We start from the raw sequence: 9,955 nt of genomic DNA, 5'->3' as shown, positions 1-9,955 counted from the left end.
TGTAAATTCATCTTTCAAAATCAGAAACATCAAGATTTCATAATAATCATCATAAGATATGGGTTCATGCTTTAAATTTATAAAAATCAAATAAAAATCATGCCTTTGTAAAGAAAATTACTTTTGGGCACAAGAACAAAAGAGAGTTCTTATTTAAAAACCCCACATACCTTGAGTGATGAACTTTAGATCGATACTCATTTTTGAGATGTTAATCGTGCCTTTGAATGATGGTTCTTGCAGTTCTTGTACTTGGAACTTGGAATCTTGAATAAATTTGCAGAATTAATGGGAACTTCTGAGGTTCTTGAAGTTCTTGAACTAGGAACTTGGAATCTTGAATAAATTTACAGAATTAATGGTGAACTTTAGAGGTTCTTGAAGTTGGATGTAGGAGCTTAGATTTTTTTTTGAGGGAATTTGATGAAATATAACATATAATGCTTCTAATAGTCTTTAATATAGGGTTTGGACATATTTTGGGTTAGGGGTGATGACCAAAACGCCTCTAAGAATCAAATAATTCTCAAATCTGTCCTTTGGTGGACTATTTTGATAGTCTGAAGTTGATCAACCATAACGTTTTACTCCGATATCCAAATTGGATGACCAATTTCATTAGAAATAGGACTCTCATATCTTTTCGTTGATATATAGTATCTCACCCAGATCATTGTGTATGAGGAAATATGATCATTTGAAGTTGACCCAAAAATTCACTTTTGATAAGCTGAAGTAGATCAACCATAACTTTTTGCTCCGATAGACAAATTGGATGAAACCAATTTTATTGGAAACAGGACTCACAAAGATTTCTGTTGATACATAGTAGATCACCCATATCATTATGTAAAAGGAGTTATGATCATTTAAACTTGGAGAAAAAATACGCCAGGCCTCAGTACTTTTTTCTGCACATTTTACTGTTCACTACTATTCATGGTTCAATTGGAATATTCATAACTCGTCGCTTGGGTGTCTATTTTTGATGATCCACATATCATTGGAAATCTTATTTAATACTCTATGAAATGGTGGGTCATAATATAAGACATTCTGCATGGAAAATTTATAATTCATTTTAGAAGATAGAACCCAACACGTTTACACACAAAATTTCAATGAAAAATTTCCTGGGGTATTACAATTAACAATGAGGGAAGAGAACTTTCCTTAAACAAAAATATTGTCAGAAAGAAATCACCAAGACAAACCCTAAATTGATTCTTTAGTTGAAACCTTTGCTTCCCTTGCACTAAAGCTCTTGAGGGAATTATAGAGTGTTTAGAAGAGTTTCTAAGTATTAATTAATGGAATAATAGGGTAAGTAACCTCCTGAGTAGGTTAGAAGTTGTAAGGACACATTAATATAAGTGGAGAAATATCCACAATACCGTCACTTAAATTATTTCAAAATCCCATCACAGGGGTACGACTGAAGAACATGAGTCATACCCTACGATATGATTGGTATCCTCAACTCGTATCCTAGCCTCAACCCTCAAATCCAACACTATCTAGAAGATTTGTCATCTATCCAAGTCTTATTGACAACATATGATCCATAACCTTTAGTTGTACCCCTTGAAGATTTAAACCTAAGGAAGATTTAGACACTATCCACCATACGAGTCCTGGGTACGACTCGTACCTTGGATTATGGTTCATGGTGAGCCATGCATACTCAAATACAACCTAAGTAACAAAGTCTAAGATAAAGTTAAGGAACCAAATAATCCATAACAACCAATATGACTCGTACCCCTATGCCATATCCATAAGTCATATTGGGTTCAGAGATCAAAATTCCAGATAATTTTTAAGGTCCAGCAACTAGGGTATTTTAACCACATCACGGTAAGAAAAAAGTATCTAACCCCACTCAAACACTAAGAGAAAACTAACACAAGGAGATAAACCTAACAAAACTAACATTAATATCAAAACAACTATCGAGCGATAAACTAGAATAATTTGAAGAATTGGCTCCAAACTTATTACCCTCAGAAATAGGTTACATAAAGAGGGATAGATAATGCTAAAATATCACTAAACCAAAAGGAAAGTCCAAGAATCTCAAACCCAGAAATGGACAGTATAGCTAATTGCCATCCCTGGAACCAGAACAGAACCATGGAAGGTGAACTTACCTTTACTACCATAACCCACTCAACAATTGGTTTAGCCTTACTAATTAAAGAAGAGAACAAGAAACCTCATATCACTACAAGATATAAATCATCTAATGATCTAAGTGCCCAAGGAAATGCGTATGAACAACGAGTAAGGGAAATTCAAACAAAAATACTTCTAATCTTGTTGTCTACCATGTTAGGATCAATAAATATCAAATAATGACAATAATAACAATAGTAATAAAAACATCAGTGTAAAAGATAGGTGGTAGCCAAAGATGAATGTCATCAAGTAGCACCCTAGGGACATAAATTCCATATGCCAAGGTAAATTAAACTCAAACCCAAATTCTACACCCATTGAAAAAATATGAAAGCTGGTCCACTCCACCTACTAATAATATAAATAATCTATAGGGGTATTCATATAATCAAGAACTCTATATCAAGCCACATAACAATTAGTACAAAACAACCAAGGCATAAAATCATTTATGGGTATGAGAAACCCAATACACTTAAATGAGAAAGGTAAAGGCAGGAAACAAAAGTGCACTATCATGGTAGAATCCAAAGTCACATGCTTGATAGCTCTGAGGAAAAATAAATCAAATTGGGTCAATACTCAGACTTACCATCTAAATAAAAATTATAAAACTAAGCATTCTTTCTCTTACCAAAGGTGCCACAACACTATAAGAATGATCTAAATGAGTTGAGTGACTGATAATTCAATAATGATGACATCCTTTGGACAATTTTCCTATATTTCTTTAGTCCTAGCAAACCCTTAAAGCCCTCTAGCAAAAAAAAGACATAAATGATAGGTGGTAAATTTACCAATCATTTATGTCCAAATTTGTGTACACTACTATGATTTAAAGGAATAAACAAGACAACTTTTTTATTTGAATGAACTAATTCCCATATTCTAAAGGTATACAGGTGATGATGATAAATGAAGTGAAGTGAGCCTAAAAGGGATAAAAAAGGAAAGAAAAGTGCAAAAGCTAAAAAATCAAGAATAGGCACTGAACTCAGTTATCATGATCGTGGTCTAAGGGCACGATCATGGCTAGTCAAGATTAGTTAGTATCAATGATCGTGACAGACTCACTATGATTGTGGGAGTCGCGATCGCGACCAAGTTAAGGTGATCGCAACATCAAATGTTTATTCCAAGAGAATGTTTTGTAATGTCACAGAGCTATCCCCAAATCCCATATAGAGCAAAACCCCTTTCATTTTTAAATATCTTCCCAACTAGAATTAAAGTTTGAACAATTTAAAGCCCTACTAAATTGGGAAACTTATTGTTGATAATTTTTCAAGTAGTTTTAATTGTATTTAAAGTTGGATATTGAAGAATACTCGTGTTTGTATCGTCAATGGAAGCATTGAATGATCATTTTGGTATAATTCTTTTCCCTAACTTCATTAGTAGCTAAATATTTATCTTGGTATTATGTTGAAATATGGTGCAAATATATATGGGTTGTGACTTATTAGTGTAGATTTTTGGTTAATAATGATAGGTTTTACTAATTCTTCCTTGATTGAGTTAAAATTTGTGGGTGAAGACCCCAAATTCCCGAAACCTCACCTCATCCTTGAATGAGAGATGCAAATGTACTTTTGGATCTTATATCATTCTTGAAAGAGGGATATGGGTCACAACTCATTCGTGAACAATAGTTTGATGAGCTTATTCCCTTTTCATTAACTTAGAAATTAGGGTGGATTGATAATTAGCTAGATCTTGGGCATCTTCCTTGAAATAGGGATGCTCAATTGAGGTATTGGATGAGTTTGATTACCATATCCATGAGGTATCTAAAAGGGTCCATGTGTGAGAATCTTGAGGTTTTGTTGACAAACTAGCATTAAGAACCTCTAACCATGCTTACCCATGTAATTTTTAACTAGAATTTGCATTCGATTATCATGAACCCTGCATAATTTGCCCCTAGGAATATGTAATCCCAAGACTTGTCTAATATTGAAATCTAATCCATATTTGTTACCTTTAATTGGTAGTTTGATTAAATTTTGCTAAGATAATATTCTGAACCACCCCTCCATTTTAATTCATCTATTTTTTATTATTTATATTATAGGTATCTCTTTAGTAGCTATTAACAACCATAGGGTTTGAATAATAATTTCATTCCTTGAGGATTTGACCCTTAATTATGTTAGGTTTATATAATTGAGAACGATTATATTTCCCTTAAATCATGGAGTAAATTGTGGGTTATCAAAGTGGCACCATTATCGGGGAGTGAAACTTAGTTTTCACTTGTGCGGTGTTGATAGTAGCTTTGGGTTTGCCCATAGTGGTTGTTATTTATTTTGGTTATTGTTTTTGTTTCTTTTTAGGTAATTTCAATAGTGTCCATCACACAATAAGTGGCCTTGAAAGTAATGTTGGGACCTTTGATGGGAACCTTGATGATGAGGAGCAACTCCATGATGTTGGACGTGTGAGTGCTATCTATATTCCACCTTATAAAGGGAATGACGTATTCCACATCACGATTGTAATGTTGCACATGCTTCAAATAAAAGGTATCTTTGGGGGGCAAGCTTATGAAGACCCCAATTTGTACTTGAAGAATTTTGGGGAAGTGTATGCCCCTTTCTACGTTGCTCACATATCACAAGAATCCATCAGATTATACCTTCATTCATTTTTTATAATGGGTGAGGCAGTATTATGGCTATGATCTCTTCCTACATAGTCAATCATATCATGGGATGAACTTACCATTGCTTTCTTTGATCGATACTTCCCACCATTAAAGATGCTGTAATTACATAACAAAATCATAAACTTTTGTTAGTTAAATGGAGAACCTTTATATGAGTTATGGGAGAGATTTAATGGAAAGGTTATTCAGTGTCCCAACCATGAGCTCCTAAAGAAGATGCTTTAAAATTTTCTAATGGTCTTTGGATCAACTAAACAAACTCGTGGTGGATAATATGTCCAGAGGGTTCACTTATGAAGGTGTATTATATTGTGGCTACAAACTTGCTTAAGGAAGTCACAAAGCAAAATTAGGAATGGTACACCGAGACATCAAGGTAGCTAAAGGGTCTCCTACCACCTCCTATATTGATAAAGAGCAAAGAAGGAGCGATGAAGGAAGAGAGGAAAACATGGAAAAAATAATGAAGAAAGTAGAGCTCCTAACTAAGCATATGATAGGTGCACCCATAAAAATGGTAAATATTGTGACATCCAAGGGATATGATAAAGAATAGGCCAAAGTTATTGATGAATCAATTTGGTATTTAGCTAACTATCCGATGGATTCCCGCCCGACCTATAAAAGATAATATGGGAAACCAGGTTGGATCAACCATGAAAAAAATGGGATTGGCCTGATAGGGATAAAGATCTTGATTTGAGAGACAAAGAAAGGGAGTATGATCAATATGTGCCTCCCCATGATTGAGTAAAGGGAAAAGAGTCGAATTTCATTGATCCTAAAAATTTCAAGACTGAGGATGTGTTAGTAAGGATCTTGATGAAAGTGGAGGGAATAAATAAGACGGACTAAGAATTGAAAGGAGACTTTTGCAAATCAATCAACCGGTCGTATCACACTCTTTCTCAATCAAATAATTAGAGACTCAAATTGGCCAAATATCCACTCAACTTAATTCTAGACAAAAAGGGGGCCTTCCTATTAATTCTATTGTAAATCCAAAAAATGATGCTCAAGTATTAGAAATTTTCACTAGGAGTGGCAAAGCCCTGGATAATCATGAGTAGAAGTTGAAAAAGAGGCCAATATTGAACAAACAAATGCGAAGAAGAAACATGCAATTGATTTAAATGAGGAGGCTCAAAAGTCACAAGGAAAGGATGAAAAAAACCAATGATAATGGATGAAATGGTTTGCAAATATGGATTCAAAGGTAGTTAAGATTAATGAACCAAAAAGTTATTTATTTCCTACCTTGAAGGTTTCTCCCTCATTTCCTTAAGGGCTAAAAAAGAAGGAGGGTAATGCCAAATTAAAGATGCTCTTTGCTATGCTTAGCAATCTTTCAATTAATATCCCATTGCTAGAGTTCATTAAAGAGATTCTGGGATATTCTAAGATTATAAAGAAGTTGATGTCAAATAAATATTTTGTTGATGGAAACAATATAGAAGTTACCCATGGGTGTTGCACTATGATGACTAGCACTATAGCAGAAAAGAAAGAGGATCCAAGGGCCTTTGAAATCTTTTACAACATAGGGACACACAAGTTTGAGAAATCATTGTGTGACGTTGGTGCATGCATCAATCTCATGGTCTATGTAATCTATTAGATACTTGGGTTGGGCACTCCTACTCTAATAACAATGAGGATATTGATGGCGGATCGATCTATAAAGAGACCAATTGGATTTTTGTTTGATGTTTTGGTAAAGGTAGATCACTTCATTCTTTCGGTGGATTTTATTGTTATTGATTGTGAAATCGTCCAAGAGATGACTATTATCCTTGGCTGGCCTTTCCTTACAACTGAAAGATCTATTGCTGATATAGAGTTAGGAGAAAAAACAACCCATGGAATAATAAGTTGTGCCCGTCATTGATACGGTAGATAAGAAAGAAGATGATGGGTACTGGTTCATTGATGATCTAATTTGAAAAAATGAATAACATCATGCCATAATGATAAATTAGGAGTTAGGCGGGAGAAAACCTACCAATGCTATGAAAGTGGCTCATATCCTTTAAATTTTCCTTGTTAGAATAGATTTCATTTTGGTTTGTGATTGATCTATGAATGTGTAGTACTATAACATATTTTAAATGAGGTTGAATAGGGGAAAGTGTAAAAATATTATGCAATGGACTGAGCAATGGAAAATAGATGTCCAAAAATAGCCTCAGTTACCATAATTGCAGCACCCGTGCTACAGCAATCGCAGTAGCCATGTGACTACGATAGAAGAACATGGATCGCAATTGCAGTCAGCACTGTGTTATAAGACTAGACGATTGCCATTTCCCCACATATTCCATTTTCAAATACCTCTGAAATTACATATTTGTGATTGCATATTGGGCATCCTAAATGTATTTTAGCATCTACAGTGCATCGCTAATCCAATATATGCTTTAAATTTTTCTCTTTGTGCATATATTTTGGTCATAGAACTCATGTTTTAGGAATGGCCTAGAATTGTGCTTTTTTTTACCTAATCATTGTTGAATTTTTATTGTGTGGTGTGGTTCGCAATTACAAATTGGTGTACACACATTTAGGGAAGCCTTGAGTAGCCAAATTTGGTTAAATTTGGTAGAAATAGTTAGGAACACCAATTTCTTGATTAAATGCCAAAGCGAACTTAATGTTAGTTTATCCATGTTAAAAGGGAATAATCGAGTACTCAGGAACCATATTATAATGACCCGAGAACCTATCCTGAGATATCACATAGTGCTTAAGACCACACGTGGCCTCAAGCTAACCCTCTAAGCCTGTCATCACTTTTAGAACTCACTACAACAAAAATCAAGCTAGAGTAAGAAAAAATAATCATGCCATGAGCACACTGGAATATGAAGAGATAATGTCCTGTACAATCAAAATACTAAAGTTCTGCACATACTGGTACTCTAGTCTGACAAAGCCTCTACTACATAAGACCGAGGAGCCATTGGGACAGATTCCCCCAACTGACTCGTATTGATCTGAAAGGAAACGACTATCTATTAATAAGATAAAATCAAGGAAATAGGTCATCGAACCATGGGGACTAACCAACTGCAAAAATGTAGATGAAGGTACTCGAAGATCACTGTCACTACTGATACTGACCACTTGAACCTACATTACGAGAAAATATAGAACATAGAAGAGTATAGGAATCAGTACTTGGGAATGTACTGAGTATGTGGGGGTGTATCCAATATTTTTAAATAATATCATAAATGTAATATAAAATCATGCATGCTAACAATAATGACTCTCTTTGCTTGAATTTCCTGAAACATAATTTCCATAAATCATCAATAATAACACATGCTTCATAAATCTCACAAATCATGTGACTCAACTCGAAATTTTTTACTCATGACTTAGAGTGACTCGGTAACTCAAGAAACTTAGACTATTATGGACTTGGGAGTTTCTTATAACCAACATAAACCATGTGAGCCACATGGGGTCCAATGTTTTTCCCTCCTAAGGAGAGAACACCACATTGGTGGGAGTGTCGTACTCTTGCCAGGGAGTACAACCTCAACTTCGTGATCACAAGATCATACTTGGCATCTGGCCCACAATTGTCATTATCAATCTTATGGTGGCACGTAGTTCCTGGGAAATACCATATTTCCCACTCAGTGATAAATACTCCTCCTAGACTCAGCTCAAAACACGTTAGGAATTCCACCTTAATCAATATCAACTCATGGGTCTATCATAAAGACCAAAACATAAATATATCTTATTTGTAAATCATATACAACTGTGGATTCCTAACTCGACTCAAAATCAAAACAATCTTTCTCAACACCAAGTATGCTTGCTTATCAAATCATTTCAAATATCAAAAGCTTCAAGGAAACATCATATGACTCATTCTTGACTCTCAAGCTCTATATCAATATATATATTCAATAATCAACTTCTCATAAAAAATCTTAAATTCATGACTCTTATTATTTATCACTTAGAAATCATCAATTCATAGTAGTAATGTACAATTCATTGCATAAATTCTCAATTTAAGAAATAAAACCACGAAATAGTCATGTATATAAATATTGAATAGCTCGATTCTCATAAATCAAAGATAAAGTAATTTGGATATATACCTGCTTGCAAAATCATGAAATTCTAATAGTAAAAATCAATTCTTTGGGAATAAGAATGAAAAAATATTCTTTTTCAAGCCCCACATACCTTGATTATTATTTTGGAGATAAAGAAACTTGATATAAACTTCTTTCTAACACCCTTCAGCTAAATTTCTTGATACCTTTGACTCGGATAACTCAATTCTTAAACAAATCGGTGAAATATATGGAAGATTTCTTAAATTTATTAGAGAAGATTTGGATTTGGAAATTGAAGAGAGAAACACTAGCCTTTTTTTTGAATGGAATGGAAGAGGAAAATGAGGATTTTTTCCTCTATTTGTCTATATATATAGTGGGTAAGGACGGGTGGAAAGACCAAAATATCCTTGAGCAAATTCTAGAACTGGAGCCTGATTTTTGGTCCTTGAGCGATGCGCCACAATAGCGAAGCTTCACTAGATTTTGAAAATTGGGAAATTTCATAGTGGCACGATGTGGTGAAATCACTTTTGCCACCATGGTCATGATCTAGAAGGGAACCGCGATGCGGAGGAATCTCGTTAGTGTACTGGAATTTGACAACCCTAAAATTGATTCTTGGAATGGTGTAGTGAAATCACGAAGGCTCACTGGAAAATGACAAATGCAATTTTGGCTGACTCCGCGACACGTTGAAGTGCTAGTTGGCACACTGTCTCACTAAAATAGCTCTAACTCCTCACCCGAGTGTCAGATTTGGGTGAATTTTGTATCAATGGAAAGCTTATTCAATTCTTATATTCACTTTGGAAGTTACCCATATTTACTCGGGAGACAATCTAAGGCTTAAGGAACGATCGGGATATTACACATGTTCCTTACTCTCAATGTATATTTGTGCTTTGGAATATAATTTGGTATTAAATTGTTTGAGTTTTGAAAATTTGGCTCAATCTTGCCTTAGATATCGGAATCATGATCCTTGCCTCATGATCACAGCTCAGTGTCTTGCTATTGCTAAATC

At 34.5% G+C, this 9,955-nt stretch overlaps 1 non-coding gene across 1 annotated transcript; it reads right to left on the bottom strand.

Annotated features, from left to right (window-relative positions):
* Window positions 1–4,946: 4,946 nt before the first annotated feature.
* On the bottom strand, window positions 4,947–5,052 carry LOC124888279. The gene has a single exon (XR_007046408.1). It is a non-coding gene; the product is annotated as a small nucleolar RNA R71 (small nucleolar RNA).
* Between the last annotated feature and the right edge of the window lie 4,903 nt (window positions 5,053–9,955).

Source organism: Capsicum annuum, chromosome 10, assembly GCF_002878395.1.
Source record: "Capsicum annuum cultivar UCD-10X-F1 chromosome 10, UCD10Xv1.1, whole genome shotgun sequence".
Taxonomy (NCBI): domain Eukaryota; kingdom Viridiplantae; phylum Streptophyta; class Magnoliopsida; order Solanales; family Solanaceae; genus Capsicum; species Capsicum annuum.
Note: the sequence above shows the minus strand (reverse complement) of the source record. Positions and strands in the feature narration are given on the sequence as shown.